The sequence below is a fragment of the Mixophyes fleayi genome, chromosome 2 (assembly GCF_038048845.1).
Source record: "Mixophyes fleayi isolate aMixFle1 chromosome 2, aMixFle1.hap1, whole genome shotgun sequence".
NCBI lineage: Eukaryota > Metazoa > Chordata > Amphibia > Anura > Limnodynastidae > Mixophyes > Mixophyes fleayi.
Window position 1 is genome coordinate 3,064,086 of NC_134403.1, and position 23,087 is coordinate 3,087,172.

The following is a 23,087-nucleotide window of genomic DNA, read 5'->3' on the forward strand; positions in this document are numbered from 1 at the left end:
ATTGTATTGTCATTAAACTAATCAAACCATGTTTTGTCTGTTACATTCTTAAAATTAGTGTAATATTTTAGTTAAAGTGTAGTTTTTCAGACTAACATATGTAATGTACTGTTGTCCCATGCTCTATGTACGGCGCTGCGGACCCTTTATGGCGCCTTATAAATTAACGTTAGTGAAATAATGTAATTTAACGCTAGCAAAATAAAACTTCTGTGATGTGCAAAAGCTGTTTGACAATCAAAAGAATAGTTTCTACTGATCAAATCTAAGGGTATACTATGTAATATGAATCTTCTTCAGTTGGGTCATCTATTATGTGTTTTGGGTGCTTGCAATAACTTAATATTTAGTTATTAGTGGAGTGTGTCAGACTAAACTGTGTAACATAATTTAGAGCAACCAGCAGAAAACCAATGTAATGCACCATAGCTGTTTGATTGATATAATAGTTTATTATAATGTGGATCCTCGGTGGGGCCATCTATTCTGTGTCTACATAAAGTAAGATTTACTTTATGTCTTCTTTGTCTGACTAATGGGTGTAAAGTAAATTAGCTCGACCGAGAGGAAACAATGCTTTGTTAGTCTTTGGATTTTCAAGGTTGCAATTTAATGTGAATCTTCATAAAATACTTCACATAAATACATTATATCTGTAGGATTGTTTTAATAACTTTATATTTACCGTATATACTCGTGTATAAGCCGAGTTTTTCAGCACATTTTTGTATGCTGAAAAAGCCTCCTCGGCTTATACACGGGTGAACTAACCTGGTGTCCGGTCCCTGAGCTCTTATCTTCCGCAGTGGAATGCATGTGCGTTCCACTGACAGGAAGTTCGGCATTTGGAACGCACATGCGTTCCACTGCGGGGTAAGTAAAAGGCTGAATCAATCTCTCTCTGTTTCTCTGTCTCTTTGTCTCCTTGTAAAATATATTTGTTGCGCTGGTCAGGAAACAGTGTAGCTTTATATTAAGTTGGTGCACATTGTAAAATAGGGCAGCTAATAGGTCCATGAAAATATTGTGCCAAATATACAGCGCTGGTAAAGTAAAAGGTTAAAGTGAGGACTATTTGTAAGCCACATCTCCATTAAAATATATGGAAAACATGTAGTGCATGTTCATTTAAGATAAATAGACTAATGCAAACAAGACCACAATTATCCTTGGAATGCCTGGTTTTCGGGAGTGTGAGTAAAACGAGAATGAATGGCGCATAAACATTTAAAGTCCTCTAATCTAGACTTTAATAGACCTACAAAAGACCTGGGGAGCATATGCTGGCATTTTTGTTGCTGTGGTGTTATTTTCTCAAACTGAAATGAAAATATGTAAAATGTGTAGTTGTCATTTTGCTGACTGGGATTCTCAGCCCAGGCACATCCTACTTTCAATGTAACTGTGCTGTCTTTTCCTATAAAGGAATGTAGCACATTTTGACTGAGGTGTAACGGTCAATACAGGTCATTTTGTAGGCTTGTCCTTATAGAGCCACTATCTGGTCACCCACTGAAGGAAACCGTCCAGAGACAGGAAAGATGTTATAAAGCGAATGAAGACAGAGAGACGCATAGTATTGCTTAAATTATCTTTGATTTTTTTTTATGTTAGGTTGCACCCAATGATTTTATAATCATTTAGGAATGTTCCTTGTCATGTACTGTTATTTATGCTTTTGCTAAAAATGAATCCCTATAGAAATGTTTGAGTTATGACATCATTTTTTAAGACTGTGATTATCCTGAGTGTTTAAAACTCTGACTGAAATGACAGTAATTAAACAGAAGTGAGCTTTTGAAAAAAAAAAAAAAATTACCAGTAGCTGCTGCATTTCCCACCCTAGGCTTATACTCGAGTCAATAAGTTTTCCCAGTTTTTGGTGGTAAAATTAGGTGCCTTGGCTTATATTCGGGTCGACTTATACTCGAGTATATACGGTAGTTGTTCCGTATCTGACATGACTGCATATCAGCGCATTTTAGTGTGGACTAGATAAAAATTGTATATAGGTATCTATGCTATAGCCACATGTTATTTTCAAATAACTTACTTCATTTATGTTTGTACAATATAATAAGCACTTAAACTATAATAGTTATTTCAAAATAACTAATAAACACCTCCAGGTTTATAGAATAATATGTCTTAAGTCATGGATGATTTCATAATAGAAGATCATATATAATTGCAAGAGATTATGTTCCTGTTTTTCTAATATCTAAATTGTATTTTCAATATTTTACAGATATGTAACGATTTCATAAGATTGGATTATAGAATTCCAATTTGGGACACCAGGTTTGAACAAAAGCAGAAGCAATCCATGCACATAGCTGTGCAAATGTATAATATTGGGTCAAACTAAATATATTTATTTTTTATTTATGCAAGATGAAGTCAGCTGGAACCTCAACAGATAATTTAAAATGTTTTATCATGACACTGTAATCACTTCATAACATACACTTAAGACTAACAGAATCTATAATTTCAGATATGTCGACCTCAAGGTTCATTGACGAATCTGTACATGACACAGACAACAGTAGCCCAGTCATTGTACATGAAGAATCATCTGGGTCCTCAATTGCATCTGTCACAGGTATTACAGTTATTACATACTACCAGAAATCACTGTTGTTACCAAATGTCATTACACAAATGTTCAATTAAATATAAATAAATTTCTCCATATCCTCAGTTAAACGAAGAAGACTGTTTGAGGAAGAAGTCACAGATCATGGAAATACTGAAGACACTGTGATCAATTTGGAGGCTGTGTCCCTTGAAGTAAATACAAGTGAAGATGTCTGCACAATGGAAAGGGAAGCATACACAGCCACAATTGAGGCCCACGACAACTCACAACCTGATTCTGATGCAGACACAAATAAGGTGCAGGACACAGAGCAACAAGAAGCGTTGGACACAGAGACAATTGAGGTTATGGAAAACACAGTGCCAACACTTGAATCGGTGAACACACCTTCACCTGAATTTCAAATGTCACCTGAACAACACCGTATGAGCAACAATTTCGTCATGGTGCAAGTGAACAGGATCCAGTCACAGGTTGATCTGTGATTAGCACGGTTCTGGACAATCTCAAGCAAATTTTGGATAATCAGGAAATTTTGGCCCAAACTCTGTTGCAGCAGGGAATGCGTCAAATGGAACAATAAGCAGCAATTCGAAATGTCCAAGTACAACAGCATCAAATGTGGGCAACATTGAATGAAGGAAATTTTAATCGCCCAGCAAAAGGCAGCAGCTGCGAGCTTTGCAGTTTCCATCTCTCTGCAACTCATTGTAAATGACATGATGCACAGAAATTCAGAACAGAGTGCTCCAACGCCATCACAACCATCTGTGGTACAAAGCTCAGATAAACTGACCCAAGCTGATGGAACTGAAGGTGAAGAACAGACAACATCCACAGATGAACATCATAGAAGACAGAAGAGCCATCCTTTGGAAACGTTTTCCCTGTGTGACAAACCAACATCAGGTAAGTAACTGTTTCCCCTTTAAGTGTCTCTTATTCTGTCCATGTCCTTATTTTCCCTGCTTTTACTGTGTGTGTGTCCTCATGCTGACCCTCTTTCTGGTGGATAAAAAATGGTGTCCCCTTGTCTACTTCATTTACTGGCCTTGTATTGTTCTAAATATTCTGTATCTATTGGTAGAGTCTTGTGATTAAAGTCAAGGGTGTGGACAAAGTCTTCAGAAGATAACATGTAACACTATTAAGATCCAGACGGCAGAAAAGTCAATTAATCAGAATGTATAACTGTAAGTAAATCTGAATTAAAAATAAATTTAGACTTGGCATAGCAAATAGTTGTGTACTTTTCTAAATTTGATATATCTTATCTTATATATCTTACTTATAGTTTATAAGTTATTTACACTTTATCTACCAATGACACTAAAAACTGTTTTCCACATATATAAAACACAATATGTAACATTCACTTATGTTGATTTCTCTTTTGTTACAGATGTCAAGTAACAATCTATGTTCAAATAACCATTGTCCTTGAAGAAAATAACATTGCATGGCATAAAGTGAATACCCGCCTCAAGACGGTTTAGTGTGACAATATTTCAACATCACATCTTTCAAAATTTACCATCCAATATTATTAAATAGACTGTATGAATTAAGGATTTTATTTGTACAATCTCAACAATGTTATACAAAGATTCAATATTCATGACAAATTTTGCAATGATTTTCTTTTTCATAAAAAATTTTCAACATATTTTATTGTGTGGACATTACATTTATTCACAGAGTATTGTACAGATATGACAATAGAGAGTTATAGGGTTAGGGTGTATTGTATATTTATACAATAATATTGATGTGTTACTGTAAATGAACACCCTGTCACATTAAATTTTGAAGGAGGTTCCCACTGTTAAGTTCGCAAGGTAAATAGGGAGGGACAACATGAACTGGGGCCACAACTTTGAGAGATAACATGAGCTGGGGCACTAATATGAGGTCAGGGGCAAACGCAGGATTTGTAGAGGGGGGATTCCACACCATGCGTCAGTGGGCGTGACCAGCATGCGTGGGGGCGTGGCTATAATTTTAGACAGTGCTTGGCTGCTCCCCAACTCTTCCTATACCCAAAATATATATGGGCAATGCTGCATGCACTACTGTTAGGTGCACACAGCTCTCCCTTTTCAAGAGCTGTTTGAAGCAGGAGCAGGGTCCAGTCACCTCATTTATACAGTGCCCCAGACTTGGAGGGGTATTTCCAGGCACTAGAACCGCCCCTTCCCCCACTCAGTTTGCCAATGATGAGGGATAACATGAACTGGGGGCACAACTATGATGGATAACATGAACTGGGGTCACAACAATGAGGGATAACATGAACTGGGGTCACAACAATGAGGGTTAACATGAACTGGGGGCACAACAATGAGGGATAACATGAACTAGGGAGACGTATTTGGGATAGACGTGTGTGATTTCTACACTAAGTGGGATTTTCTCACAAAGTTGATGAAAATGCCCAGTTAGACAACACAGCAACTAATCCTCATCCTTCTATTCTCATCTCCAGGCATGTCCAGATTCTACTACTCAGAACTTCATTAATTTCTGTATCTCATCTATGCAACTCTGTGTTTAAAAGTATGTTATAGGAAATTGTTATCTGTTTAAACTTAGGTTGGCCCAGTCTTTTATTGCTGCCTAATTTATGATAGGTATCTGGACTCCTCTATCCTATTCCACAAATGTTTTTTTTTTCCTTTGATTAGCTGACCAATTAGCACATCTGTAGTGTATTCCTAACTTAGACTGACTATATCTTAATCTTCATTCTATGGGTAGACGTATGTGGGGTAGACGTGTGTGATTTCTACACTAAGTAGGATTTTCTCACAAAGTGGATAGAAATGCACAGTAAGACAAACATTGGACTTGATTTTACTTCCTGCAATAAGCTACATCTGCCACAGCCTATTTCTGCATTACTTGTCTGTCTATCTATATGGAACACTGCAAAGAGGTAATTTCTTAAAATACCCTAAATTTTTGGCTTTAACTCCTTTTATCACAATGTTTAACAAATTGCTTTTCTTGGTCTCTTTTCATGGCATGATCTTTAGGACTGTGTCATCTTTCATCCCACCACCAACACAAACATTTGTTCATATTGCACCTGCATTACTCCACTCACCTCTAGTCAACACCCATGAACTGTTGTCCTATTTATTATATCTAACAAGTACAACCTCCACCTGTCGCCAGAAAATAAAAAATCTTACAATCCCCTCACCTATCTTTCTCTCACTCTGCTTCTATTAGTTGGTGATATATCACCTAATCCAGGTCCCCCACACTCCTCACACACACATACATCAGAGCACTACCATTCTATAGCAAACCTCAAACACATCACCTGTCGCCCCTCTCTTCCAAAGTCCTTTAAATGTGCCCTTTGGAATGCACGCTCTGTTTGTAAGAAACTTACCTCCATTCATGACCTCTTCCTCTCAAAAAACTTCAACTTTCTGGCAATAACAGAAACATGGCTCATGCAATCAGACACTGCCTCACCTGCAGCACTTTCACATGGTGGCCTCCATCTCACCCACACCTCCAGACCTGAAGGCAGACAAGGAGGTGGGGTTGGACTACTTCTCTACCCACAGTGCACGTTCACAGTTCTTCACAATTTTAATCCATTTTCTCTACATGTTGCAGTGATCTATCATCCCCCTGGAGCACACCAACAATTTATTGAGGATTTCTCTGCATGGCTCCCTCACTTCTTATCTTCAGACATCCCCACCCCCACCATGGGTGATTTCAACATGCCCATTGATAACCCACCTTCCAAAGCTGCTTCCAAACTTCTCTCTCTAACCCCCTCATTTGACCTCTCCCAGTGGATTGAATCATCTACTCATCAGGATGGCCACTGTCTTGATCTTGTTTTCTCTAGACTATGCTCAGTTTCTAATTTCCTTAACACACCCTTCCCCCTCTCGGATCATCACCTTATCAGCTACTCACTCACCCCCACTGCTCTAACCTCTCTACTGTCTAACTCTACCAAGCCTCCTCATACCCGTAGAAATCTGAATTCTATTAATCTTCAACAATTTTCCACCTCTCTCCAACACCTTCTCTCCCCTCTCTCTACATTCTCCTCCCCTGAGATGATGAAGTGTTGTGTCTGTTTATTTATTCAAGCCACTGAATTGTCAATGTGTTCTAAAGAATATACCTTACATTATCTCACAGTTTGGGTATAAGTGAGATACAGACACCATTTTAGTAAAGAGCTAAATGTGTCTAATTTATTTCAACAGAACTTGTGACTCAGCTGTAGCACCAAGTAGGTGCTGCCAGGGAGGAGGGCCACAATCATGCTATGGAGGAGGAGGCTTTAGAAAAATGTAAGTATCTTGAGTTAAGTTTGGACCAGCATTAAAGAAAGCATTATACATTATGGATTTGACACCTGGAAAGTACAGGGGTGTACAAAGTACACACAGTCAAATAATATTTTGTTTTAAAATGGCGTAAGGTTGATCCCTTTTTTATAGTATTTAAAACAGATAAAGAAGACAGCCAGATTGGGTACCAGCATGACCTGCATTCCAACACCTATACCCATGTAAATAAACCAACATCCATGTGTTTGTACTTTAAATTTCTCTTCTTTTTGTTTTGATTTTTTTTTGTAAAGCAAATGTCTGTTAAAGTTTGTTTTTAAGTTATTTTGTGTTTTAGTTGATTTGTGAAAATGTGTTTATGAATAAATATTAATATTTAGATTTCTCAAAAATCATTCTCCTGTATACCTCTGTTGCTTTGGACACTGTTAAACACCCTTTTCTCCTACATACTTTACACTCAATTGTCCATCGTGACACCGTTCTTTCCTGGTTTACCTAATACTTTTCGAACCGCTCCCCTGACACATCCACCCCTCCACTCAGACTATCTATTGTGGTCCCACAAAGTTTTTTTTTTAATTTTTTTTAGAAATGTTGCACTTTCATATTGTACACCTCTTCTTTTGGGGGCTCTAATTTGCTTATTTGGCCTCCAATACCACCTCTACACTGAGGACACCCAAATGTACAATGCTTTCCCTGTCACCTTCGGCACTATCTGTTATAAACAACTGTATTTCTGCATTCTCAACATGGTGTCACAATGATACCTAAAGCTCAACATGTTCTAAACAGAACTTATTATTGTCCCTCCTGCCAGAGTCAACTCCTACCCTCCAACCTCCCTCACTGTCAATAACACACCATTCCCTAAGTCTCCCATACATTTTTAGTCATCAGTAAGTTAGTGATGAGATAGCAGGAATCTGTCAGGAGCCGCAGTGGCCACGGGCACCGCCGCGACTCTCTTCCTGTTGGTTCTGACGTCCCGGCCGTCTCCATGACGACCGTGTGTCACTTCCTGTTTCTCGGCCCGACCGTTGCCAAGGCAATGGCGGGACGCCTGTGTATTCTAATCAGCGCGCCCCGGCAATTCAGAACAGCCGGGTGCATGCCTTGAGAGTACACAGTCGGTGGGCTGATTCGATTAAAATGTCCTGAAATTACCTGTTACCTGTGCTCTGTTTCAGGGCAAGCCCCTGATTGGTCAGTATCATTATTTAAGGCAGGGAGGGCTTAGCCTCCCTGCCGGTTATAGCGTTCCAGTTGTGTACTGTGCTGACCTGCTTTGGACCCTTGTATTGCTGATTATTCATTGTGACCCTCTGCCTGTTTCTTGGACCCTGCCTGCCTGCCTGTGACCCTGACCCTTTGGCCTGTACCTTGGATTTTGCTGTTCTGCCTGTGACCTTGACCTTTGGCGTGTTTCCTAAATACTCTTCCTGCAAGTGACCCCTGACCTTGGCTTTCGTCTGACCATCCATTATCTTCTCTACTGTCTCCTGGTCTGCAGCTGCGGTTTAGTATAACGAACCTACACTACTTAGAGTTAATTCCTGGTGACATCCGAGTACGTGTGAGCGCATCTAGCTCTACGGGAAAGGCGGCTCTTATAGGTGAAGACCTCCGGCAGTCTGTTCTGCAGGTTCGTTATCTGACCACCGGCAGCCTAACAGAATCTATTAATAAAGCATAACATAAATAAACAATTACATTTGTACAAAGGTCACACAAAGTTTAAATTTTAGACCCCCTAGACAGCTTGAACAGCTCAAAATCAAAAGTAAAAACAGTGAACAAAATTGGTGGAGGCCGATTTCACTATCATACAGCAATCTTCCTTGCCTCACACAGCATAGTGTCCCCCTGTCATAATGGCAACCAAGCCCTTAGTAGTCAGCACTGTGCTGCTTCCCTGTTCTGATGTGACACTAGCCCTCCAGATAAGGGTATCCACCGATGGGTAAAAGTACAATGGACCACTATAGGTCCCAGGATTGCCAAGTTTACCTAAAGTGGAACTAGTACAACAAGCCCAAGAATACTCAATGTCTGTATGGCCATGCTGGGACCTAGAGGGCTTGACTCTTGAATGAAAGTAAAGCGCAATAAATGTGTCACTTTAAACCTTTGCTAAAACCATGTCTCAAAGCAAGGGGTAGCAAATAGTGTATTATTTGGAACATAAGGAAAACATATTAATTTTTTCAGGTAGGCCCACAAAAATGTTAAGCTTTAATTGTACACTGACATGTAAAGTTCAGCTTGGACAAGCGCTAGCACAGTTATAATTCTGTCCCCACATTAACCTCCCCCTCCAATACAACGTGGTTAGCAAAACTGAATAATAACTTGTTTTTTTCATTTACTTTCCTTAAGAATTAGCACCATATGGTAGCAAAGAAACAAATACATACAACACAGACCCCAGTCAAAAAATCCTTTGCCTGACATAAATTGAGAAGTACACACACACATTAATGGTCGCTGCATTAAGGAACAGTCAGCTATAATTGTGTTTTTATTTATCTAAATTTGCACAATGACCAACTATTTCATGTCAAACACAAACACAGTTAATCATCCAATGCTTCTCACTATCCAAAGTCCTGGTGTTCTCTTACGTTACAGACCTGTACCTGTGTTTTAAGCAGTTTTTAGCCCAAACATTTTAGAGTCACATTTAGGATTTACCTTTTGAAATGGTAATATTTATTTGGGGGGAGGGGGGTTGTGTATGTGTTTGCTTTTAGTCACCCAAAACCAACCATATAACATAACCCTACAACCTTACCCACCTATTTGCTGTTCCATTTGTCTTTGTCAAATATATTTGTGGCCTTTTTATTTATGGGGAAAGGTATGTGAAGTCTGTCTACGTATTTTCACAGTACTCTCTAAAATCAATCTGTTTGCAATGTAATTTATTGAATTATATTTTGACAAAGAGACAGGATTTGGAAAGTAATGTACACATTTTTATTTTGTTTTTCTCACATGAAGATGTTTAGTAATTAAAAATATGACCTACTGGTACCCTGTTTGAAATAATGCCAATTGTTAGGCATCTATGAGGATGACTATGACTTGTGAAAATGTACATAAAATCATACATAGAAATAACTACCAAACATACTGGATAAACCAGCATATATGAGTTGGGTATTATCAAAGAGGCATATCTTTGGGGATTTGTATTTTGGAATAAAAAAAACAAAATACTATACACTGGGGAACAAATGTACTGTAGGATGTGACAGACAAAGTTAGTATTATTTAAAAGATATTCTTTAAATGTATCAATAAGCCTTATACTGGTAGAGGTGGCAGATGTTCCAAGACACAACAGAAACATTAACAGAGACAATTTTTATAGAGTTACCATGTACCTAGTGGAGATAAAGTCATGTTAGGGGTGGGACACAGCCAGTATTAATTCGCCCAACACCAACCACACTCTTTTCAAAGAGACAGGCCCATGCTCGTTGCTCCTGTATAGTGAGCTCAAGTGGAGCTGGGGGGCCAATTCCAGACGCTTGACTGTGGACCCTCTGGTTCTGGACTTATTGTTCTAACTTTTGCTTACAGTCAGACTAGCTGTGCAAAAGAGGGAAATATATTAAGTTGTTGTCATCTATAAATGTATACATGCCTCTTAAAAATGTGCACTTTTAAGCTACAAACATTAAACATCCACACACACACACACGCACCCACACCCACATGCACACACACGCACACACACACGCACGCACGCACCCGCACCCACACGCACGCACACACACATACACCCACACACACACGCACACACACACACTACCAAATGTATGTGCCTTGCCCTGGGTGGAGAATTGTTAGACAGGAACAAGTAAATGTTGCACAAAACACTTTTCTACCCAATGTAAAAAGTACAAAGTTCAAATATGGCCTTCCTACAATTAATACACACACATGCATCTAATATGTCATGTTAGCGGTCAGCTGACCTGTACTATGTTTCCAGTTAATAAATATATTAGTGTTGCAAGTATAAAATGTTACCATTTTTTGACTTCAGGATCCATCCGCCGACATGCAGCCACGGCATTCACCTGTTGGGTGATTTCATCCCAGATGGTAGTTTTAGTGGCGGCGGACAGCTGCCGGTTGCTTGAATGTAATTTTTCCGCCACCATTTCATGGTAGGTACAATTTTAGCGACTGTATTGTGGGAGGGCTGACTTTGGCCAGCATTCTCATCTGACATATTTCGTTTAAATCTAAAGAGAGCCAAAAAGCAAGGCCTAAGTCATCTGCATTCCATGTTTATTAAGGGACAGATAGAGGGCTTAGTACTCACTAATATCCCTGCAATATCTTAACACTTAACACCCGTTGTTTTAACTTGTTTATGGTACTCCATGAACCTTTGCCTAAGAACATAGGTAGGCAACAGCTACTTTTTGCAGGCATTATTGTTTGTTTGGCAGCTGCATGCCATGTTGTCAATATGTCTATATTTATTTATTTTTTTATGCATCTAATATATAAACGTTTTGCCTCTATTCCCTGCTCTGTGACCCCTTTATTCGTAGCACACTCTACCCCTTTCTCTACGCGCTGGGAGATCTCTGTTTTGTTTATGTAAACCTCTATACCTGGGAGGTGAGTGCATATGATTTTAACTGCATTTTAATGGTGTTTAAAGCATTTAGGTCAGTGTAGGACCTGCATATAATGAAGTGCCCTTTACGCTGGGATGCAGGCTTGAATGTTTTGATCAAAATACAGGGGGGCTTTACAATTGCTCACAAACACAGTAATAAAACAAGACTGGGTATTGTCAGTCAGACAGGAAGGTAAGAGCAAGTTGATTGCAAGCTTACAATCTATACGGAGTTTGATACACTTCAAAAATACCATTTTCAATATGCCACATTACAAATCGCTGTTAGAACTTTTTAGTATGATACGAATTTATAGTTTGATATGTATCAATCAGCAGTTTTAAAAGCGCTAAAAAAAATTGCTGGAAAAAACATCATAAAAGTAGAGTGGTTCTAAGAACCGAGAGAGCTTAATCAAAAGAATGTGATAAAAGAAAATCTCCCTCCTTTTCCCTTCATTAATGTGTCATGCTAGAGTTGGCTGCGGTTCTCTAGGTGGGCCTGAACAACTGTTTGGGTCTTCGAACCTTTAGATGCCTGGCCCAATGCTGTAGATTGCCATGGACAGATCTGTCTGCTGTTGGAAAGCTTCTTGAGACTGGGGCATAACTGAAATACACGCACTGCACTAGTGGAATATGACTCAGTGTGTAATGAAGACAGGCTGAGTTTGGACATATGTGGCACGATTGCCATCTGGCATTTTAGACTTGCACTGACATAGCGGGACTGGTTTCACCATAGCTGTGTGCAGTGCCAGCGTACTCTTTACACCCTATTTCCCATCCCAACTTCACAGCCTTATCCAGGATGTGCATCTCTTTGATGTGCTGTTTGCTTCACAAATAAAAGTAAATTTTCATCAAACCAACCCTAACCCACCTTCTTCTCCCTGTATGTATCCTGGTTCTAACAGAGTTCAGTTTATACATTTTTGTTATTTTTCTATGGAGGCTTTAGTGCGACCCGGAGCTCGGTATCCCACAGCAATTAGCCAGTTTTTGTTGGGAACTATCGGCTGATATATTTACTTGTGATGAGTAAGAAATAACCCATGAGTATGTCACATGCCGCTCGCCAGCAGGTGCCACCCAGTAACCTGAGCATCTATTCATTCCTTATTCCCTGCTTTTCTTCCCTGGCTGTCAGGTCGGCAAACGGCTCTGCGCATGCGCGAGTGATCATCTCACCTGTGCTCACCTGCTCCGCTCATCCATTGGTTGCCTTTCATTTATAAGACTCCTCCCAGCACCTTTAGTGCTGATTCTTCTCGTCAGACTCCCGGCCTGGAAGCAGCTCATGCACTCTGCTGCAACTCACCTATTACCTGCTCCACTCGTTAGTGGTAACTACTGCAGGTCATCGCTATCATCTCTCCAAGTGTATTGCTGCAACTCACCTATTACCTACTCCACTCGTTAGTGGTAACTACTGCAGGTCATCGCTATCATCTCTCCAAGTGTATTGCTGCAACTCACCTATTACCTACTCCACTCGTTAGTGGTAACTACTGCAGATCATCGCTATCATCTCTCCAAGTGTATTGCTGCAACTCACCTATTACCTACTCCACTCGTTAGTGGTAACTACTGCAGGTCATCGCTATCATCTCTCCAAGTGTATTGCTGCAACTCACCTATTACCTACTCCACTCGTTAGTGGTAACTACTGCAGATCATCGCTATCATCTCTCCAAGTGTGCTGCTTCAAATTCCCTATTACCTGCTCCACTCGTTAGAGGTAACTACTGCAGATCATCGCTACCATCTCTCCAAGTGTGCTGCTTCAAATTACCTTTTACCTGCTCCACTCGTTAGTGGTAACTACTGCAGATCATCGCTACCATCTCTCCAAGTGTGCTGCTTCAAATTACCTTTTACCTGCTCCACTCGTTAGTGGTAACTACTGCAGATCATCGCTACCATCTCTCCAAGTGTGCTGCTTCAAATCACCTATTACCTGCTCCACTCGTTAGAGGTAACTACTGCAGATCATCGCTACCATCTCTCCAAGTGTGCTGCTTCAAATTACCTATTACCTGCTCCACTCGTTAGTGGTAACTACTGCAGATCATCGCTACCATCTCTCCAAGTCTGCTTCCGCAAATCACCTATTACCTGCTCCACTCGTTAGTGGTAACTACTGCAGATCATCGCTATCATCTCTCCAAGTGTGCTGCTGCAAATCACCTATCATCCCCACCGCTCCTTATTGGTAACTACTGCGGGCCGTCACGCTAAGTGTGCTACCGCAGACTATCGCTTATTGGCTCCATTTACTTAGTGGTAACTCCTGCAGACCATCTCTCCTATCTCTCTATGGACTATCACTGAGCATCGCTCAGCACTCCTACTCATTAGTAGCTAACTAGTGCCTACATTCTTCTCTGTACTCGGTTCTCTATCACCGCTGAATGGGAACTCCCATAAAGGGCAGCGAACCGCAGGAGGGAAGCTGCAAAGCCCAAATTCCCTTGCGGAAACCTCTGGTGAAAACTTTCCACTTTGTTAGATTCCGCTCCTCTGGGTACATCTGATTGTATGTGTTAAATATATAATAACATTGAATTGGTTACTATTTGAAAACATACATTAGTATACATTAAGTTATTGTTAGTGTCTCTTATAAATAGAGATGGGCGGGTCCGGTTCTCCGAGAACCGAACCCACCCGAACTTTGGGTATCCGAGTACCGAGCTGAGCAGCTCGGTACTCTCCCGCCCATTCCGAATCCAAATCGAGGCCGAACGTCATTGTGACGTCGTCGGATCTCGGGACTCGGTTCTCGCGATACTTCAACTTTATAAATACACGCCTCCACAGCAATCCATCGCCATTTGACAGAGGGAGAGAGCAGGGTGTAGTCATAGGCTAATTAGAGCAGGGACAGAGAATACAATATTGTTCTTGCAATTGCTCTAACCAAAATCGCTAGTGCAGAGAGGAGGATAGAGGTTTATTATTTTTTCTTCATATTTGGCACTCCCCAGCGCTTTTGGGGTGTCCCCCATAATTGTGCATTAATATTTCTGGCTGTCAAAAGTCATATCTGTCAGCAGTATCTACTAAATAATTTTTAGCACTCCTCAGTGTTTTTGGGGTGTCCTCCCTAATTGTGCATTAATATTTCTGGCTGTCAAAAGTCATATCTGTCAGCAGTATCTAATAAATAATTTTTAGCACTCCTCAGTGTTTTTGGGGTGTCCTCCCTAATTGTGCATTAATATTTCTGGCTGTCAAAAGTCATATCTGTCAGCAGTATCTACTAAATAATTTTTAGCACTCCTCAGTGTTTTTGGGGTGTCCTCCCTAATTGTGCATTAATATTTCTGGCTGTCAAAAGTCATATCTGTCAGCAGTATCTACTAAATAATTTTTAGCACTCCTCAGTGTTTTTGGGGTGTCCTCCCTAATTGTGCATTAATATTTCTGGCTGTCAAAAGTCATATCTGTCAGCAGTATCTAATAAATAATTTTTAGCACTCCTCAGTGTTTTTGGGGTGTCCTCCCTAATTGTGCATTAATATTTCTGGCTGTCAAAAGTCATATCTGTCAGCAGTATCTACTAAATAATTTTTAGCACTCCTCAGTGTTTTTGGGGTGTCCTCCCTAATTGTGCATTAATATTTCTGGCTGTCAAAAGTCATATCTGTCAGCAGTATCTACTAAATAATTTTTAGCACTCCTCAGTGTTTTTGGGGTGTCCTCCCTAATTGTGCATTAATATTTCTGGCTGTCAAAAGTCATATCTGTCAGCAGTATCTAATAAATAATTTTTAGCACTCCTCAGTGTTTTTGGGGTGTCCTCCCTAATTGTGCATTAATATTTCTGGCTGTCAAAAGTCATATCTGTCAGCAGTATCTAATAAATAATTTTTAGCACTCCTCAGTGTTTTTGGGGTGTCCTCCCTAATTGTGCATTAATATTTCTGGCTGTCAAAAGTCATATCTGTCAGCAGTATCTACTAAATAATTTTTAGCACTCCTCAGTGTTTTTGGGGTGTCCTCCCTAATTGTGCATTAATATTTCTGGCTGTCAAAAGTCATATCTGTCAGCAGTATCTACTAAATAATTTTTAGCACTCCTCAGTGTTTTTGGGGTGTCCTCCCTAATTGTGCATTAATATTTCTGGCTGTCAAAAGTCATATCTGTCAGCAGTATCTAATAAATAATTTTTAGCACTCCTCAGTGTTTTTGGGGTGTCCTCCCTAATTGTGCATTAATATTTCTGGCTGTCAAAAGTCATATCTGTCAGCAGTATCTACTAAATAATTTTTAGCACTCCTCAGTGTTTTTGGGGTGTCCTCCCTAATTGTGCATTAATATTTCTGGCTGTCAAAAGTCATATCTGTCAGCAGTATCTACTAAATAATTTTTAGCACTCCTCAGTGTTTTTGGGGTGTCCTCCCTAATTGTGCATTAATATTTCTGGCTGTCAAAAGTCATATCTGTCAGCAGTATCTACTAAATAATTTTTAGCACTCCTCAGTGTTTTTGGGGTGTCCTCCCTAATTGTGCATTAATATTTCTGGCTGTCAAAAGTCATATCTGTCAGCAGTATCTACTAAATAATTTTTAGCACTCCTCAGTGTTTTTGGGGTGTCCTCCCTAATTGTGCATTAATATTTCTGGCTGTCAAAAGTCATATCTGTCAGCAGTATCTACTAAATAATTTTTAGCACTCCTCAGTGCTTTTGGGGTGTCCTCCCTAATTGTGCATTAATATTTCTGGCTGTCAAAAGTCATAACTGTCAGCAGAATCTACTAAATAATTTTTAGCACTCCCCAGTGGTTTGCGCTCAGAATGGATTCAAAGCAGTCCACATATGATCTAAATGAGCAACCAGGTTCTGTCACCAGTCCTGATGTTAGTGTTCCCAGTACGTCATCTGGCCAAGGCGATGTCAAACAACAGAGTGTTTTCAAATTAGTGCAAAAAACAAAAACCAAAAAAAAATTTACTGTATTGAAGCGAAAAAGAAGTGTAACTGAGCAAAAGTTAAGTGACGATAAAAAAAAAATTGCAAGCATGCCATTCTACACACGCAGTGGCAAAGAGAGAATGAGGCCTTCACCTTTGGCTATTAGTGGCAGATCCCAAAAAGTTACCCAGCCTACAATTGGTGCACAACTACTGTTACATGTCAAAGCCGAGCTGCAAGATAACAGTGAGGCATTACAGGAGAATATTTGCTCTGATTCACAAATGACAACAATCCCTGTGGAGAGTCCATCCAACAGTGGGATGTCTAATCGTGACCATTCTGTTAGTCTACCCATAAAGAAGGGCCCTTTCAGCAGTTCTGCTGATGTGTGCCTGAACAGCCCGAGTGTAGCCGGTGATACACCAAGTGAGGATGACACTTTGTCTTTAGAAGAGGATGGTGGGGGAGATTTGGGTATCCGAAGATGAGGATGCGGTTGATTGTGTAAGTCCTGCAGCAGTGTGGCACCAGTGGGAGCAGTTCTGGCATGTGAGGTTCTGGCACCAATATGCACTTTCCAAACACAAGCAGGGATGACGCAGGGGGCAGACCACAACAGTTTGACATCTGGGCTGGTTTGAAGGATTTGTCAAAAAAATGTGTGACCTTGACCATAATTCCAACCAATCCTACTATTAACATGCAAAGGATGGTGGAGGGCCTATCAGGGATTAAACTGTATTTTTCATAATTTTCACTAATAATGTTTGGGTGTAATATACACCCAAAGACGAGTGCTCAATTGCTAAGAGTCATTGATGGAGAGGAAGACAAGCAGGCTTGTCTGTAGAATTTGCAGGCAAATTGTGCTGCGTTATATAGGTAACACCCAAAGAGAAGAGCTCCATTGCTCCATTGCTAATTGTAATTGCTGAAATAGAAATAATAGGGCTGACAGTCTTGGTCTAAATCTGCAGTTACATTTTATTGTACCATAGCTCATTGCGAAACTGGAGAGATGGCAGGGTTTAGTGATAATCTTCCTCCAACAATACTAATTCATCCCAATATCCCAATATCATAGAAGTCTGTGTAGTATGATGTAATTGCCAATAATGGCCTTCCAAAGGGAATGACTAGCTGATTTTAGGGCAGAGCTGTCACGGTTTTTGGGCAATTCTTTTACAGCACAGCAAATATCAAAATGTTTAGCGGACTCATCTGCATCACCACTGGGTGTCTTGGGAAAGCAATTTATTTTACTACAAGCAGTTGCCAGAGAAACTGAAGGAGAAGACGTCCCAACAAGATGTTGATAAGTCTGGGATCCTTGCAAAGAAAATTAAGTATTTCATCTACAATTAAAATATAGTTAGCACATTTACTTTGTTTTATTGCACACTATAATTTTATGTAGCACCTTTTCAAAATCTATTATTAAGGCAATCACTTGACTCAAGCTAACCGTGTCTGCACTTTCTTCACAGGTAACTACTTCGCTGGACTAAAGTATATTCCCCTCAAATGCTAGTCTTCTTGCAGCTGCTGTATTCTCCTACATGCTGTTGCAGAAACCACAAATTGACCCTAAATGTTTATGGACACAAACAGCATCTCCTGCATGTCATTTTTCAAAAGTTCTGTAACACCAAGTTGATAGTGTGTGCAAAACAGGAAATGTGATGGAATTCAGCCCCGCTGTAATGCTGGACCAATATTGGGGTCGTAATCAGAAATGACATATCCTCAGGAGACTCCAAGCAGGATTAGCCATCTTTCAATGACATCCCTTAGTTTTTGGAACAGTTTGTCAGCTGTATGCCTCTTAGTGAAGCTGCTGATACACAGAGTAGCCTACTTCTCAAAAATGTGATGTACCTGGGTACATGCTGCTGCTGTCCATGCTGGGGAAGGCGAAAGACCAACCCAGTGGGCTTTCACAGTCATATAATCTTTTGTTTGCCCAGTTACGCTTGTACACATATCTGTGGTTAAGTGTACAGTGGGTAGAATACCATTTTGTCACCCAATAATGACATTTTTAGGAACTTTCCGGTACAGGAGAGAATAAGCTTTTCTAGTAAAATGGTATAGTGATGACATTTGCTAACAGGGACATAACACCTCAATTAAATGTCTTAAACCAACTGTATTAATAGTGGACATTGGACACAGATCTAACGCTAGCATAGTACCCAGGGCTTCTGTGATCCGCTTTGCGACTGGGTGACAGGTTTCATTCTTGCTTCCTCTTGCAGAGGATTGTTTACTTGCCAATTGTTGGGGGGGAAGATTGCAGGTGCTGGGATGTAGATGAGAGAAGGGAGGTAGATTATGCTGGAATGCTTGTTGTTAATTTTTTTTTAACCAAAGTTTCTGATTTTCCCAACAGTTTGCCAATAACTCGCTGAAAAATGACGAAACATGGATGAGGATCCCAGATGGTTAAGGTCCCTACCTCTACTGAGTGTGGCTTTCAAAATGTTACAAATGGATAGACAACTCTTGCCAGGATTCGTGTAAAAATAATTCCACACTTAAGAGGTGGATTTTTGGTCTTATGCCCAGGCATGACAATGGCCTTTTTGTTATCACTGGCAAGAACTGCAGCAATTTTTCTTTTCAAGTGTATGAAAATCATATTGTGACATAGGAGGTGTTCAAAATTGAATAAAAAATGACTGGAAATTAGTGTTACTGAGGTTAATAATAATGTAGCTACAAAATAATATCTAAATTATGTTATTTTAGCACCAATAAATGTAATTTTTATAACAAATTGCAAAACAAAACCAAACAAAACCAAAACCAAAACACGCAATGGCGGTTTTGCAAAACCAAAACCAAAACCAAAACACGACGGTAATCCAGATCCAAAACCGAATCCAAAACCAAAACACGGGGGTCAGTGACCATCTCTACTTATAAATAAGCAATCTGAAATAATAGGGTAACCCCCAAAAAATTTTTTGTGACTCATTGGGGCTGATTTAGAGATTGTTGATAATTTTGCATACTTCATGCTCTTGTATACTACATCCACACATTGGCTCTATATTTGCCCTGCATTGGGTTTGTCAGCACCCTGCCTCATAACTCTAAATCAATTTGCGCATTTTAATCCCTACAGCACAACATAATTTTCCAGGTACAAATTTTGTGCCCACTAGTTACATTTACTTAAAATTCTTAATCCACCAAATTGTGAAAAACTTGACCATTGTATTTAGTTTACAGCTGCTTATGGGATTTTACCTCTTCTATCTACAAATCCCCATAGAAATCTTCAAAATACTTTTGCATTGTCAGCGCTCATTAAAATTCAATTAACAACTGTTTGGTGAAGTAATATAAAGAGTCCCACAACAATATCTTAAGATGAACCCAGTGTCACAGTCTGTGTATCACGCCGAGCGATCAGATACAAGTGAGTATTTCTTTTTTTATTGATACATTGTAACAGTACATAGGCACACTCATTTTACATGCCATAAATACCTTATGACAGTCAAGATTGAAAAATGTTATAATCAAAAATAGCACATTAGGGACAAATTATTAAACATATAAATATTACACAAAACATGTAAGATAACCAAATCTGCTCTGTACAATGTTTGTGCTCCTAGACTGATAGGCAGTGGATTTTCTCAAACATTAATAGAACAATATCCTTAATGTTTTTATTACTGTTATCAACGTTTTTATTAGTATATTTTTACTATCAGGTAACGTGATACAATACAGTTTTACAGATTATACACATGTTTGTAACAGGGTTGATATCCAAAGGGGAACACAGTTACATTTTAGTTTAGAGAAAATAGAGGAGTAGACTAAAGTTTTGAATATTTCATGTAATACAACAAGACAAAACACAGAACTAATGGTGATGCAATGTTATCAATATTAGATCAAAAGTACCTTGAAGTTCTAGGGGTAGATTTATTTAACCTTCTAGAAGGGAAAAATGGAAAAGAGGAAAATCTCTGAGGAAACCACATGCTATAGCGGAGAAACTAGTCAGATATTGCTGTAAGGATATCAGTACGATCAACTGAGGAGGAGAGGAAAGTACTTTACTGTGGATCCATTTCCAATTATTGTCTCTACACTGGGAACAAGGGAGTCACATATGTGTTATATGATACTCTATATGGAACTATATTCGAACAGGCCACTAAGAGAATAGAGGCACCTGCAGCTGATAGAGAACTAGGCTGCTGCTGGAGTGTGTCAAGCTCTTAAACTCACCCCTGGAAAACAGAGAACCTGGGGTCTGATTCATTAAGGATCTTAACTTGAGAAACTTCTTATTTCAGTCTCCTGGACAAAACCATGTTACAATACAATGGGTGCAAATTAGTTTTCTGTTTTGCACATAAGTTAAATACTGACTGTTTTTTCATGTAAATACTCACTGTTTTTTCATCACAGACATTTGGTCCGACCGGGACCTGAAGCCACCTAAAACCTGGCCAGGATCCAACTGGACCACCTCACATTGATTTTATCCCAATTGGTACATGGGTGTCCTAATGCATAATCGGACAGACAAACCAAATCCATCTAGTGGAAGGCCCAGAACAGGCTCCCCAGGCAAAAGCTTTGGCAAGCGTACACTAACAGGAGATTTGACCTGGACCTCAATCCGTTCTTATGTCTGGAATCCAGCGTTACCAGTCTCTGTAGCTTTTTGTCAAAATCCATCCTTTGGAAGGCTCAGAACAGGCTCCCCAGGTCAAAGTCTTGACAATGTCCACCAACAGGATGTCGAACATGGACCATAATCCCCTTAAAACCTGGCCAAGATCCAACTGAACCATCTCATGTTGGTTTCATCCCAATCATTGCAAAGGTGTCAAAGATATTCAACAACAAACAAACAAAGAAACAAACAATCATATATATATATATATATATATATATATATATATATATATATATATATATATATATATGTTTTCCAAATCTATTTAGTGAAAGTCCAGAACAGGCTACACGTGGCAAAGTTCTGGCCAGCGTATACCAACGGGAGGTCTAACTGGGACCTCAACTCCCTGATATATCTTCTGGAATCCAATGTTACCAGCCTTAGAAGGCTAGGAACAGGCTCTCCAGGTCAAAGTTCTGCCGAGAGTACACCAACGGAAGGTCCGACCAGGACTCTAAACCCTTTAAAACCTGGGCAAGATCTAAGTGGAACACCTCACATTGGTTTCATTCCAATAGGTTCAGGAGAGCCCGAATTCATAACTGGACAGACAAAAAAACCAAATCCATACAGTAGAAGCATCAGAACAGGCTCCGGGCTCCGCGGGTCAAAGTTCTGGCCAGTGTACAGCAATGGGAGATCTGACCAGGTCCCAAAACGATTTAAAATCTGTCCGAAATCCAACTGGACCACTTTGCATTGGTTTCAGTCAAATCAATGCAGGGGTGTCGAAGATATTCACCTACAAACAAACAAACTTGTTATTTATATATATATATATATATATATATATATATATATATATATATATATATATATAGTAGATATATATGTATCACAGAGGAAAACCTTATTCTAGTAAAAAGCAACATACATTTATAAAGAGATTGCTGGCATATCTGTTATAAACTCCCCTGAAGCCAATGCATAGGTTCCAAAAGTGACACACAATTTTAATTATAAAATGCAGTTTAAAAAACGTTGTTATTAATACACATTGTAAGGATTTTCAATTTGCATTTTATAATTAAAATTATTTGAAAGATTTCACACATGTGTGGTCGCTTTTTTTATCTGTATTTTATTTGCAGTACAAGAGATCAGCAATTTGTTGTGATTTATTGTATGTTGACACTGTGGATTGGCTTCAGGGGAGTTTCTAACTGATAAGTTTCCAATTTCTTTTTAAATGTACGCTGTTTTTCAATAAGCTTGATTTTATATTTTATATTTCATGCAACACTTTGAGCGCCATATTTCTGTGTTTTATTAGTTTGGTATGTTGTTTCAAAATTAGTGGTTTATTGTCGGGAAAAAGGAGAAGCTAGAGCACAAATTGGGCCTTATCTGATTATTTGAACGTCAAAAACCTTATTGTTGGTAGAGGTGGAGCGGAAACTAGGGGGATTATTTTAGTTGTGACACTGACACCTAGCAGATGAAAGTCAGCGTGTCTTCTTTTATTGAATAACGGTGCTTTTATTATACACATCACCAATAGTACACAGCACACACTTGTCAGGATGACACCAGTCGACCCTAGCTCTGGTTAGACATAGAAATCCTGTCTATTCACGGACAACTAGCTCCCTCGTATCTTTAAGCTAGGTGCACTGCCGTATAAATGTGTAACCCTGTCTGAAACCTTGCCCTGCAGACTGTCACCTGAATACCCAACTTTTCTCTTAGAGGCCTGTGACAAGCAATGCCTTTGTCACACACACACTTTCACACACAATCACACACACACACTTTCACACACACACATATATATATATATAAATACATATATATATATATATATATATATATATATGTATGTGTGTGTCTGTGTATATATATGTGTGTGTGTGTGTGTGTGTGTGT